The 14,357-nt window shown below is 48.4% G+C and overlaps 1 protein-coding gene across 6 annotated transcripts in view; it reads right to left on the bottom strand.

Moving 5' to 3' along the window:
* CYRIA (CYFIP related Rac1 interactor A) overlaps positions 1-14,357 on the bottom strand; it is a 103,459-nt gene that overhangs the window by 68,626 nt on the left and 20,476 nt on the right. Inside the window, exon 1 of one of the 6 annotated variants that reach the window (XM_081797168.1) lies at positions 8,266-8,967. The exons of the other annotated variants lie outside the window; for them this stretch is intronic. The gene's annotated coding sequence lies outside the window, so the exon portion shown is untranslated. Of the gene's footprint in view, positions 1-8,265; positions 8,968-14,357 lie in introns of those variants that run through there. 6 annotated transcript variants of the gene reach the window in all.

Raw genomic sequence — 14,357 nt, 5'->3', positions numbered from 1 at the left:
AGGGAACACAAGCAGGGGGAGTGGGAGAGGGAGAAGCAGGCTTCCCGCTGAGCAGGGAGCCCCACGTGGGGCTCGATCCCAGGACCCTGGGATCATGACCTGAGCCGAAGGCAGATGCTTAACGACTGAGCCACCCAGGCGCCCCAACAGAGGGCACTTTTTTTTTTTTTAAAGATTTTATTTATTTATTTGACAGAGAGAGACACAGCGAGAGAGGGAACACAAGCAGGGGGAGTGGGAGAGGGAGAAGCAGGCCTCCCGCTGAGCAGGGAGCCCCACGTGGGGCTCGATCCCAGGACCCTGGGATCATGACCTGAGCCAAAGGCAGACGCTTCACGACTGAGCCACCCAGGCGCCCCAACAGAGGGCACTTTTTAGGCAGCCTGTGTTGAGTGTTTTATAGAAACAGCACTTTTGCCATGAGACCGAAGGGAAGCAAAACACTGTGGGTTGAGAAGCTAGTGAACTGGGCTGCCGTCTCTGCTTTAACCCCAAATCGCGAAGACATTGGGCAAGTCACTCACTGCCACTGGTATAATGAAGTCCTTGGAACTTGGGACTCTTGATGTCTCGAACAGCCCATCAATGGAGCCCATCAATGCAGTTAAGAGCCTAACCTAGGGTATATACTGCCATTTGAGAAAGTGATTTTCTTACAAGGCAGGCCTCTGCTAAACTACTGTGCAAATGGATCCCCTCCTGCGGAATGGCCAAATCCAAATCCAAATCCAACAAAGATACACCGAGGTCTAGAGGGTGTCTGGTTTCTGTCCCCGCGCTACCAATTCCTGACGGTTCCACCCGGGGTGAGTCATTTTCCCTTCTGAGCCTGTTCACTCACGTGAGCCTCAGAGGTTATGCTACGTGGCTCGGGCCATTTCCCAGAAAACTCTTGTTTCCTGACGCTTCATGGGAAGCCCCAGTCTCAGTTACCTTGGACACTGTGAGGCTGGCCATCCTTCACCTCGTGGACAGGGACAGACACACTGTCATGAAACTGACGTGCGTTTCCATCCTTCTTAGTAAGGGCAGAGGGTCACAGTAAACACGGCGGCGAATGATGGAGAACGTACCTGCAACAGCTGGGAGACGGCTTATCGCGGGGGACCATGGTCACCCTGGCCTAGGCAGACAAATACTGGGGACTGCGAAAGCACAACAGCACAGCTACCCCCTTCCTGCGCCCCCCGCCGCGAGGCAATCAGGAGCCATCCATCAGCATTCAGTGCGGCCTTCATCCTCAAGACTCAGAGGGACGGCGCCTTCCTCAACAGCATAGGGCTGGGGTGGGGGGTGAGTGTATGCACCCCTCGTCAGGGTCCCAGGCACCCCACACCTCGCCAAAGGCAAAAAAAGCAAGTAGGAGTTGCAGACAGGAAAATGCCTGGGATCTGGGCCCTATGGAAGCTGAAAACAAGAAAATACGCTTTTCCTGTGAGGCCCACTGTGTTCTAACAGAATCTACTTTCCTAAGCTTAGCGTTCAGGTCCCTCCCTCAACGGGTCCTTTATTTCGCCATCCTTTACACAAATTCTCAGTTTAAGCCCAATGTGATTGACTGCAGTTTTGTGGTTTTCTTGCCCTGTTCTGCAGCCTTAGACTTATACTTCCATTACATCTCCATTCTTCCAAGTCAGCAGCGGCCTCACCTCCAGGAAGTCTTCTCGGATACTCTGCGACCTCTCCCTTCTCTGAACTCTCGTAACATTTTCTGTCTGTGCCACTCCACATTAGTGCCCATGAAGGGCTTCCACACTTTTTTTTTTTTAAAGATTTTTATTTATATATTTGACAGAGAGAGACACAGCGAGAGAGGGAACACAAGCAGGGAGAGTGGGAGAGGGAGAAGCAGGCTTCCCGCGGAGCAGGGAGCCCGATGCGGGGCTCGATCCCAGGACCCTGGGATCATGACCTGAGCTGAAGGCAGATGATTAACGACTGAGCCACCCAGGCGCCCCAGCTTCCTCACTTTTTGACTGGACGGTTGTACCACCCCCTAACTGGTTTCATCCTGCCTGAACTCTGGCCCTGTGCTCTGCAGAAAGAACTTTCTAAAGCACACTTCGATGATGTGTCTTCTCTTTAAGCACTTCTCACAGACTTCAGGATAAAATCCAAATGCCACATCATGCTCCCACCCTTCCCGTGGGGCTACCCACATTCTAGTCACACTGACTACTTCTCAGGGTTATGTAATGAGGTGGTACCAAAGTTGGGATGAGAACGCAGGTTTTTCGATAACCCAGCTGAGGGTTCTTCCCACAGTCCCAGCTCCCCCAGGTCTAAGGCTAGACCAGAGAGAAGGAGCGTACGGCACTAAACAATGGCCAAGGTGAAAAAGCCAAGACCAGCGAAGTCCTTAGGCCTGATGAGCTTACACTATTATGACAACCAGCCCAATCCTTCAAGCAACTGAGTAGGTGAGGCTCCCGACATAAGCTAGTTCCCCTTTCACAGGTGTGGAAACTGAGGCTTGCAGAAGTCAAAGTTCATATCTGGACTAAAACTCTAGCCTACTCCCTACTCCCATTCCCCCAGGATGGTATGTCCAATAGGCCTGTGGCCATCAGTACCTCGTACCTCCAGGTACCTCGCACTCAATATGACTGATGTTGACTAACAGCCCTCAGCTCCTGCTCAGGAGTTGATTCAATCCAGGAGATCCCACTGACGAGCTCCGTAAGCTTTCTGCTCTAAGACCAGAGCTGCCTGCTTCTGCAGCTCCTTAGGTGGAAAGATTGTGAAAGCAAATGTTGATTTAACAGGAGAGGGAGAAAATTCCACTCTAACTGTTCTGTACTTATCCAAAGAGGTGATCAAAGCCCTCACCAGGCTAATGCTTCCCCATGGGACCTCCCAGTATAAGTGCATCTGTTGATGGGGAAGAGGGAGAGGGGTAGAAGAGGTCCAGAAGAGAGCAAAGCTAGCTGAACAGAAGCACACGTGGGCCCAGTGGCATCCTGGAGCCTGCTGCACCAGCCGACCAGAGCCAATTATGCGTGTCTCCTCCCACCTCCCGGGTCAGGGATGTCTTTTGAGAAGAAACCAGCCATGGTGGGTATACTTGTACTATGACATTGGTAACGACTCCTAATCAGGTTTGCTTTGTTTTTGCTTTTCCCAGAGAATCAGTTACTAAACATCTCCAGCACACTGAATGGATCCATAAGGACGACACTGGGTTGGGAAGACAGGAGACTTAAATTATAACCTTAGCTCTTTCCCTGACTCACCGTTTGATAGGCAAGTCTTCCCTTCCTGGCCCCCAATTACCTCAGCTATAAAAGGGGAGCAAAAATCCTTACGCATAACTTATATAAACTAGGACAATGGACAGAAGGGTGTTTGGGTAAGTGTAAAGTCTGAAGATGTATTTGGCAATGTCTGTGGACATTTTCGGCCATCCCAGCTGGAGGTGTGTGTGGTGCTCCTGGCATCCAGGGTAAGCCAGGGAGGCTGCTGAACATCCTACAAAGCCCCGGAGAGTCTCCCACAATAAAGACGTATTTTGCCCAAAGTGTCAGTAGTGCTGAAGTTGAAAAACCCTGATGGGAGATATTCAAACACAGTGGCCCTTTCAAGTTCCCTAAACACTGGCACCTGGGAGAAACGTGAAGGGGACTTGGGTCAGTTCACAGGAACCCTAGACAGCCGATGGGTGTGGAACATTGTGATGCAGGAGACAGGGAGAGAGGACCAGAACAAGATGCGGTTCCGGGCACAAGGTATGGGCTCAATAATGGATTGTGGGAAAAGCAAATGGGTCTGAAACCATGATGTGCTCCTTCCCGAAAGCCCACACTCCAGTGTGCGTGCGCACACCCTCCCCTGCAAGGTGACACCAGGTGGAAGAATGTAACTAACACAATTTCAACTCCTCTGGGAGGGAAATGGTGTCCAGTTCCAGCCCTGGAGACTCGGGTTAGACAAATAATCACCGGTCTGGCAATCACAGCAGCCGTGGTCAGAAGAGCAACTTTATTAAAGTCACTTTCTAATAGGAGTTGAAACAACTTGAAAGGTGAGGTTTTCAACCCTCCTCTGGGGAGGCAATTGTTAAAAACACACAGCAGGCAGCCTTGCTTTCGACACATTCAGAAACCACTTTTTTTTTTAAGACAATCCTTTTATCCCTTCTACCACATGGGATTGTAAATGCATTTAGCACAAGCCACCCGAAGTGGAAAGGGTGTTGGGTAAGATCTACTCCAGGCTTGGCGGCCACCATGGGGAGCTGCAACCGAATCAGCCGGGGTGGGCACAGCTCAGACACTCACAGGGAAAAAAGCCACGGCGGGCCACACATCAGCTGTCCCTGAGCCTCTGGGGCCTGGAGTCCGTGGGGCCTTGGGGCCAGGCTTAGCCACAAGCCCTGCCTGGAAGGCCCCCGTGAATCTCCCAGCTCCCTGTCCCTGCACTGGGAGAGGCGGCCGATTTCTCAAGGAGGAGAGATGGCAGGACAGAGGACCTCCCTCCGTGTCTCCCTGAAGATCTGAATCTGACCATAAAACAGATATCTGACTCACAAAGCCCTTTAATTAAAAGTCCAAGGGTTCAGAGCTAATTCTAGATGTGGCAGGACCCAGTGGCTTCTCAGGCACCAGAGCTGCGAGCAGAATAATGAGGGTAATTTGGCCCTTCCTGGTCTGTGAATGACAACCCACTCAACTATAAATTAGACTCACAGGATGCCAGAGCTGGAAGCCACCTGGGCAACTGTCTGCTCTCCCCCTGCACCTTGTGGACGAGGAGCTGGAGGCCCAGGGGAGAGGATGGGCTGCCCCAGGCCCGCTGCCGAGTTTGGTACTGACTCTCGGGCAGATGCAGTTTTTTGGGTTTTTTTTTTGTTTGTTTTTTTTTTTTGAGTGCCCAGAAGATGCTCTTGTTCAGGTCTCTATACTAAACTCCAAGGCTACTTGGAGCTCAGGCTAGTTACAATCCAGGCAGAATTCACACATGGGAGTAGAACAGCTTCAGGGAAAGAAATTTCAAAACCACTTACTGAGAACCAGCTCTTTCCTTGGTTGCGCGTGGCCTTTTCCACCCCTCATCTCTCATTCATTTCTCACATCCACACCCTGACAACATGGTCTCATTATGCCCGTAACGGAGATAAGGCAACCCAGGCTAAGAGAAATAAGAAAACGCGTGGAAGGCCAAACAGAGCTAGTGATTTTTCTTTTTTATTCTGATGCTTGTGCCTTGAACAAATTCTTTTCTTTTCTTTTTTTTTTAAAGTCATAATATCTAAAGCAACACTAGGATGACTTTTTCCTCAGTAATGGTAAAATCATTTTGCTATATATATATATTTTTTTTATTTATTTATTTGACAGAGAGAGACATCAAGAGAGGGAACACAAGCAGGGGGAGCTGGAGAGGGAGAAGCAGGTTTCCCACTGAGCAGCGAACCTGACGTGGGGCTCGATCCCAGGACCCTGGGACCATGACCTGAGCCGAAGACAGACCTTAATGACTGAGCCACCCAGGTGCCCCATTTTGCTATATTTTTAATAATCTGATTTATTGGAGTGGAAGTTGGACTTTTTTCATGCTCAATAGTTTGAATATCTTTTAGGTACCAAGTACTTTACAAAATAAGCTCTTGTTATTAAAAAATAGCTTCATACAACATCTCTTCCCTCATTTTACTGAGACAGATACAAAGGCTCAGAGCACTTAGGTCAATTTCCCGAGATCACACAGATCGCCCCCTCATGGCAGGAGTGGGATTCTCACGCAGGTCTGTCTGTCTGAATCCTGTGTTCCTTCTACCCTAACAGCCTGCTTCTCCCCCAGTGACTTCGTTGACTCAGTGCTAGATCAAACACCACAGATCCTGCAGACTAACCTTCCCAAGTGTGTCAGCTGGGCACAGTACAAAGGCCTGGGTCAGGGGAGGTGATAAATGGGACAGCAGTGGGGACTTCATCTTGGGGTCTGAAAGCAGCCACACACCTGAACGGTACACAGGACAGTCATCGAACCCAGCCTGGCGGGCTGACTCCTTGTTTGGGGTGCACCCAGAGGGACAGTGACGGGAGGAAGAATCCCACCAAGGCCCACCCTGCAGCCTACTTCTACCTTCCTGAATTTTTTTCCACTCTGGGGATGAAGATTCTGAGAGCAAAGTGTGGTGCCTCACTCATGTTCACTAGCAATTCCTGAACTACCAGAAAAGATAAACGCATGCAACGACAATTAAGATACAGTGTTGCGGTTGCTGCAATGGGAAGTGACAGTAATGGATGACTAACCCACACGGTGGGAATCTGGGGGATGAAGGCTTCACAGGAGGACCTGCACTGAGTCTGGAATCCACCCAGAACATAGCCATGAAAATGAGGAACATGCAAAGGAGAGTGGGAAGAGAGGGTTCTGGGGCTCGGGTCACAACAAGGCAACACGTATGGACAGAAATGATGAGGCTCTGGAAGTAAGGAACTCCATGCGGTGGGGTATGGCCGGGATGTAAGAACATGATGGGGCGCAGCGGGAGGGAAGCCTGAACAGAAACTCGAGGCAGGGGCTGAGCTAGAAGACAGAGTACCAGCAAAGCCTCGTAAAGGAATCTCCCCTCCGAATGGGAGCTGGATCGTAGGGTTCACCTTCTATAATTTGGCAGTGGCAGGATGATACCATCAGGTTTGTATTCTAGACCACATATATGCGTGTGTGGAGATGTATGTGTATTTCACTGCTTAGTGACAGTGACCGTAGTCAGTTACATCTCCACTCCAGCTTCCAATTATTTCATCTCTAAAATGCTAAAAACATGTGTGCCCACCATATCCCAAAGCATAATAAGAATAAAAGGAGATAGTTAATAAAAATATTATTAAAGATTAAAAAAAGATGAGAAGCCTATATAAAGAATTGTAGCCGGCTTCTCTCGGGCTATCTAAAGGAGAGCTCAGCACTGTGAAATACCCACCCCAGAAGGATGAATTGGGAGGTAGATTATGGGCCTGGAGCAGAGACGATCCCTTCCTACAGCCACAGGCATTCTTGTCTGGACGCCCTACCCAATACATCGTGTCCTCTGCACCTGTGTTCTGGGCTAACGTTCTGATCCCTTCCAGAGCTCTAAGGAGGAAAAAAAAAAAACCAAACACCAAAACACCTCCCTTTCCTCTTTACCCAGTGGATGGCTCCAATTTCAGATCAAAGAATTATTTTCATAAAGCCCTTCTTGAATCTGAGAGAATACACAGGTGGGGAAAACATATCTGATATGCAGATGATGGCAAGATCTTTGTCATAAAGGGTGGGTGCACAAATGCCCAGTTCATGTGTTGCCCCTCTCAGCCAGCCCTTGCTCTGTGCATGTCTGACTCCTGCTGAAATCAGACAAGACAAAGCCGGAGCAGGCTGCTCCCCTGAGTACCTGGAGAGCAGGGCCAGTGTGCGCGGGACAAAAGCTTCCTTCCGAAGAGAACAGAGCAGTTTCCAGTCATTGCACAATTACCTTTATTAGCATAACGTTTCCTCGTGCATTTTGTAAAACACTTTCCTTTTCCATCTAAGGAAAAAGGCAGAGACCGAAATTGCTGCCATCGAGGGAAAAAAAAAAAAAGGTCTGTAAAATTTAAACCATGGGGCATTTGTTCAAGACTCTTGGGTAATGATGTCTCTTGATATATAATTCATGATAGCCTTAAAGCTTGGCCTACTTCTGACACAGAGATCATATATTTTGGAGAAGTCAGGGAGGGGGAGGGAGAAAATCACTTTTAAATGGTCCTGCTATACTTTGCCTTTTGAGTAAAGCCAGACAATATTTTAGACCATTCTTTTCTACCATAAGGGCTTCCCTTAAAAAGCTTTTTATTTTTTTTCCTCTTGTAAATTGAAGAGGCCAGCATATCATCCAGTTTTAGTTTTATCTTCTGTAACACTAGATAAAAGATGAGTCTGAATCCATCTGTTAGCACATACAGGCTGGAAACTGTGTGAAAGCAATCTCTCTCCCTCTCTCTCTCTTCCCCCTGCCCCCACCCCCCCCCACTTTGCAAAAAGGGGGGAAAAAATCCACACTTTTAAAAAATTTATCATCAGCAATCCTACCCAATGCCGACCAGATAGCAGCACTTTTATCCTTTTATGGGCAGATTCAGGAGGAAGCCAGCCTTGCCACAAAGGCTCGTCCCCCTACGCTGCCACATGAATTGGGAAGCTGGTGCTGGCTGCAGGCCAGCCCCTCCCCCCACAGCCTGGGGTTCCAAGCTCACCGAAATCAGTGATGATCCCCCTGGGTGCCATTACCTGCTACGTCTGAGCCCACTCGAGCTGATGCTGGGAGAATCGCAGAGCAGCGGGAGGGTTTCTGTCCTCCGGTACAAAGGCCATGCTCCTGGGGTGGATTTACTAGGGAAAGTGAGCAGGCAGGCTGCCCGGGCCCCATCTGGGTCACTTGGCATCTCCTACAGCACTGCCAGTCAGGGTGGCACTGTGCATTGCCCTCCCTGGGCTCTGACAACCGCCTTGCCCGACAACTCGGGAAATGCTGTGCGCAGCTGATCCACCCAGACGCAACAGAAAGATCAGAGACTGAGGGTTGGAGGTGGCCTGGATGGGCCCTTGCCAGCAGCGCTCATCTCTCACATCTCCAAAATTACCTCCTTAAAGTGCAGGCGCAGAGTCCAGGAATGCAGAGCTCCTTTGTTTCTTAAAGGCAGAGACTGTGTTAATCACAGAGTTCCAAAAATAAGCAAGCTCTATGCCATTAATGAGGTGAAGCTCAAGCACTCCCCGTTCAGATGAGGATGGGGCGGAGGTGACAAGTACGAGTGACCAGTGACTTGCAGAGGCCACTGCACTTCAAACGGCTCCTGTGGTTTTTAGGGAGGGCCCAGAGCCCCAGCTTGCATGCCAGGCACCCCGCACTCTTGAGTGCTGTGTCTCACATCACCCCTCCTCCCACCCCTCCCCCCACCTCCCACTGCCACTGCCCTAATTTAGGTCCTTCTCTTTCTTTCTTCTGGACCGTTCTGCACACGCAGCCAGATGACTCTTCCGAAGCGGCACAGCTATTCCCACATCACTCCGCGGCTATAAAGCCTTCCATGATTTCCCCGTTGACCAAGAAATAAAGCCCAGCCTCTAATTTCTAAGACTCTCTTCATCAGGTCCTGGCCAAAATTCCAGGCCTCGTCTCCCACTAGTGTCTCTCCTTCCCACACCGTACCCTCCAGCTCAGTGCCCCCTTTCCAGCTGTCTCCCTTGCTCTAGCGTTCCCTCTGTCTGAAATAGTTCTCTCTTCTCCGCCTTCTCATTTCCAAATCCTGTCCATCCTTCAAGACCACATTCAAAGCCCACTTCAGCCATGGACTCAAGCTTGACCCCCAGGGGAAATTTCTCTGGCTCTGAACTTCCATAATTTTATCCTACCTCAGTCTCTTCCTGGCACTATAACAGAGCCCAGGCGCCTTGGTTTTCTCCCTAGACGGTAAGTTACCTGAGGGCAGAGGAGTGTACAGTTGACACATTCATGCCATCTAGATAGGTCCTCGCACACCAGCGGTGCTCACCAACGTTACCTAAGTAATTAGTGAGGATGGCTCCAGGCTTGCAGACATGAGCTATTTTGTGGGGGCCTGGCTATTTGAACAGATCGCCTTGCTGCTGTGTAGAACATCTTGAAAGGAGCACACAACATGGGGGGGGACAAACAACGGGTGGGTGGGGCCCTAGTGGACCACACCCATGACCTCCAGGAGCCTAAATCCCATGGTCAGTTCTCAACCTTCATCTTTACTAGACCATCATCAATTGTGACATAGTCACTGATAGTCCTTGTCTGTTCCATAAAGTCTTATTTACTTGACCCCTAGATCACAGTCTCTCATTGCTCCTCCTACTTAATGTCTGTTCCTTCTTAGGTCTCTTTGGCTGGTTCCTTGACTTTCTTCCCAAACTCTTCACCTTGGCATTTCCTGGGACTCAGGCCTTCAGGCCCTTTCTTCTCTATCAGGACTCATGCCTTTGGTGACTTTATCCAGTTTCATGGTTTTAAGTACCTCTCTACTTTGATGAATCTCAAATCTATAATTCCAGCTTTGACCTCTCCCCTACTTGCCATAACCACAGCCTACTCAAAATCTACACTTGGACGCCTACCTCAAATTTATCTCGGCCCCAAACTGAACTCCCCGTCTGCTCTCCCGGTGCTGCTCCCCGCCTCCCCCCTCCCCAGTCTTTCTCATCTCAGCTAATGACAATTCCATCCATCCAGTCTCTTAGGACAAAATATTGAGTCATCCTAGCCTCCTCTCTTATTTCACGTCCCACATGCAAAAATCCTTCTGCCCTTACCTTTAAAATACATCCAGCATAGATCAAAATGTATTCCCTTTACACTCTGCTCCATTTTTTTTCCATTGCTTTTTTGACCTTCTAATATACTAGAAGGTAATAAATATTACTTCATTACCTTCCCCTGATTTATTATGATTATTCCTTTATTATCTACTTTTTCCCCTTGCTGATGTAAGCCTATCCCCAGAGCCTAGAACTATGCATGCACTAAGTAGACATTCAATAGATAGTTGCCCAATGCTTGAATGAATGACTTTAGCCGATGATCTCTGAACTGTAGCTTAAAAAAATAAACAGCATTTAGCCACAGAGAAAGGCATCTGTAGGCAGGGGAAATGTAAGAAGCAAGGGCCTAGAGATACACCCTTCTCCACTGTCTTAAGACACAGCAGTGTCCGAAAGCCTGCCTGAATTATATAAAACCACTGAAGGAGCAGACCTGAACAGTTCCCAACTTGTCCAGACCAGCCAAGGAAAGGTTCAAGGGACTTCAGTGAATAATTATGCTTTTTTTTTTTTTTTTGGAAAAAACAGATCCAGTCAAAATGAAACAAGACACACAAAAGTTGGTAAATAATTGTGTATAAACATCCCCTCTGCAATTTTATTTACCTTACACATTTTCCCCCCTAGGATATTACAAGGAGAGTATCCCTGTTCTGTCTAGATTCACCTACATTTCAATATCCTGTGTATGTTTTCAGGACCAGGCCCATGACAGTCTCGCTCCCTGTCATTCCCTCAGTGCCCACCATAGTGTGAAAACACTATGTCTTCAAAATATGTATCTGATCAATGAAGGTCTGAGTAAATGCCTTCTGGATTTCTCCTGCCAGGACCAGTTCCATGATATAAGAAAATATTCTGAGAAACACCTCTCCACCAGACTTATCTTTGAGGCAGAAAATGCATTAGCCCTCACTTGCCCCTGGCACCTAGCACCGTGGCCAGCTTCCAGCAGACATTTGATGGATTTGATGCCTCAAATCAAGTTCATCTACCTGCAGGACTGAAGTGGTAAAGGGTGTCAACATACAACCCTCTTGTTGACTCTGTACCAGTATCTCAGCCCTCTCTGCTCTGTTGCTGTGATCTGACTCAATGTAGAGCACAGGCCTCGGGGGCAGTGGAACATTCCACTTAGCTTGCAGTGTCCACCTGCCCCACAGGCAGGTTATGATAGGAACCAGAAAGGCTCTGCTCTAGGACCAGCCCCTTTAGTGGTCGGGCTGAGTCACAGGGGCCTCAGTGTTTGCATCCAGAAAAAAAAAAGGACATCTTCATAGGCTGTGGTGAGGATGTGCAAGAACCTTTGAAGGCTGATCTCATTGATTTTAGGCTCAGATGACCATTTCTTTTATGGGCGCTCCCTGCCGCATCCCCCAGGGAGCTGGAGCCTGAGCATGCTATTCAAGAAGCATCTGTCATGCAGGTGCTGGGGCTCAGCCACTGTTCTCTACCAAAAGATTCCTCCAAGCATGTTTTCTTTGCAGATGTTTGTGAAGAGACTTGCCATGACCAAACTCAGAAGCATGATTAGGGGCTTTGGGCTCTGATTAGAGTCAGGAATTAACTGGGTGGTCTTTACTTTTGGAGGGTCTTTACCATGGAAGGGGTCAATTATTGCTATGAGAAATAAGAAAGTAGGGCAGAAAACTAAAGCAGGACGTTCACTGCCCTGCCCCCTACACATGCACACACGCGTGCACACACACACACAGGGAGCGGTGGCCACCAGGCCTCCCAGAGACCAGAAGCTGATTGGATTTACCTCCTAAATGGCAAGACTTATCAGCGAAACTGATTAACATCCAAATGAAAAGGTATAAATTCTCGTTTTCATTGTGGTAGAAACCAGGGGAGCAAGACATTCTCGCATCTGAAAGTCACATTTCAATAGAACTTGCAGACATTCCAGGGGACAAGGGGAGGTAAGCAGAACGCATCCACGAATGCAAACATTCTTTTCATTTTTCTCCAGTACGAAGGTACTTTTATGACCAGTAACAAAAATCACACATGACTTAACGTCCGGCGTTTATCTGCCTCTGAGTTAACTAGCTCACTTCTTCTTGGCTTGCATATTGGTTCCACCAATAGCTAAGGTCAGAAGGACGCATCCCGGGCTGGTGCAAAGGGTGGGAGACTTGGGGCCAGAAGTTTTGGCCTCAACTAAAACTGTCTCGAATAAGTACCTTCACTCTTCAAATCTCAGTTTCCTTGGCCCATAAGAGGAAGCTAACATGTCACGGCCACCTCACAGGGCTGCCGAGATCAACATGAGCCCCTGTGCCAACAGACTACGAGCAATGTCTGATATGCAATCGGCCCTCCTCGAAATACGCTGAACACGAATCAGATGTCGGCTAAGTCAATGCCACTCTGTTTCATGAACCACACGTCACTCTCCTTTCAAAGTGGCTGTATTATTGGAAAGGACAATGGAATGCATTCACCTGTGACTCCAGTATAAGGGAGAAAGTCATAAAAGCACTCAGGTGTCATGAAAAGGACTCTCTGGAGGGTCAAACAAAGCAGATTATTTATAGCCAGGGACATCAGGGGATGCTTTCCGGCAGAAGGGACACTTGACATAGGAGTACACCGTAGTTTACTTTCAAGGTTATGGATGGATGGTTATTCATTTATACTTCAATACAGAGATAAGTCCAAGCCATTATGCTTGCTGACTTGGAGTGTGAAGAAAAGAAAGAGAACATGGCAAAGACTCTGTCCCCAGACCATTGATAACCTAGTGGGGAAGAGGCCATGCATATATATACATACACACATGCGCACACACACACACACACACACACAAGGCATCATCTCTGGCAACTTGTGGCAAATGATTAATGAATAATTCAGAAATTTGGAGCCATGCACGGCCACCAACGGTGTGCTCTGCTCCTGCTTTTCCCTCTCTGGGCCTCAGTATTCCCATCTGTAAAATAGATGGCTTGGGCTAAATCAGGCTTTTTTCAACCATGTGGCAAAGATCGGCTAATGTATTCCCATAGTTGGGGGAGTCAGCTGGTGGGCTCAAGGTGGCCAGAGGGCCCCCCCCCCCGCCCCCGGCCACTTCCCTGTGGCCACAAGCAGCTTCACCATGTTCTCTGTGTGCTGTACAAATAGTATCATTTTCCATGTGACCATGACATAGACCATGTTAGAAAATCCCTAGTGCAGATGATCTCAGAGAATCCTGCCTGTTCAGTCAACCTATCAAGTGGAACTTGAATGTTGCTCTGAAAATGAAGGGCATTTGACTAGCTAAAAGCAGTCTTAGGAATCTAGAGAAGCTGGGCCACGCAAGGGGAGAGGGCTCTGGGCATGGTCCCGGCAAGTGAGCTCAGGCCTCCCTGCAAGGCACATCTACCGTTGAAGCTTCCTCACTGCAACTTTCAATTTTCTTTAATTGTATTTATATTTATAAAAATGGTCTCTGTGATGTTGAGTATCCTGTATCAACCTGCTGGGACATGGCGTGCCCAAATACCTGGTTAAACATTATTCTGAGCATGTCTTTGAGGATGTCTCTGCATGAGATTCACATTTTTTAAAATTTTATTTTATTTTATTTAAATTCAATTGATTAACATATACTGTATTTGAATCACTAGGTTGAGTGAAGCAGATGCCCTGCCAAATGGGGGAGGGCCTCATCCAATCCCTTAAAAGCCTGAATAGAACAGAGGGCAGAGTAAGGGAGAACTTGCACTCTCTGTCTGTCTTTAAGCTAGCACATGGGTCTCCTGCCTTCCTTCCAGAAGAGCCATCGGCTTCCCTGGTTCTCAGGCCTTTGGATTTGGATAGAACTACACCAGCAGCTCTGCTGGGTCTCAGCTTGCCGACTGCAGAGCTTGGACTTCTTGGATACGCATGTGTATCTCCTATTGGTTCTGTTTCTCTGGAAACACACTACCCCATACCAGGTAACAGGGGATGTGTTAATTTGCTCAAGCTATGAAACCAAATCTGACATAATCTCACTTCCGAAAAGATGTGTTATGGCCATGACCTGTGTTCATGCAAATCAG

The sequence above is a fragment of the Leptonychotes weddellii genome, chromosome 10 (assembly GCF_054177405.1).
Source record: "Leptonychotes weddellii isolate Sample4059 chromosome 10, ASM5417740v2, whole genome shotgun sequence".
In the NCBI taxonomy this organism is placed as follows: domain Eukaryota; kingdom Metazoa; phylum Chordata; class Mammalia; order Carnivora; family Phocidae; genus Leptonychotes; species Leptonychotes weddellii.
Note: the sequence above shows the minus strand (reverse complement) of the source record. Positions and strands in the feature narration are given on the sequence as shown.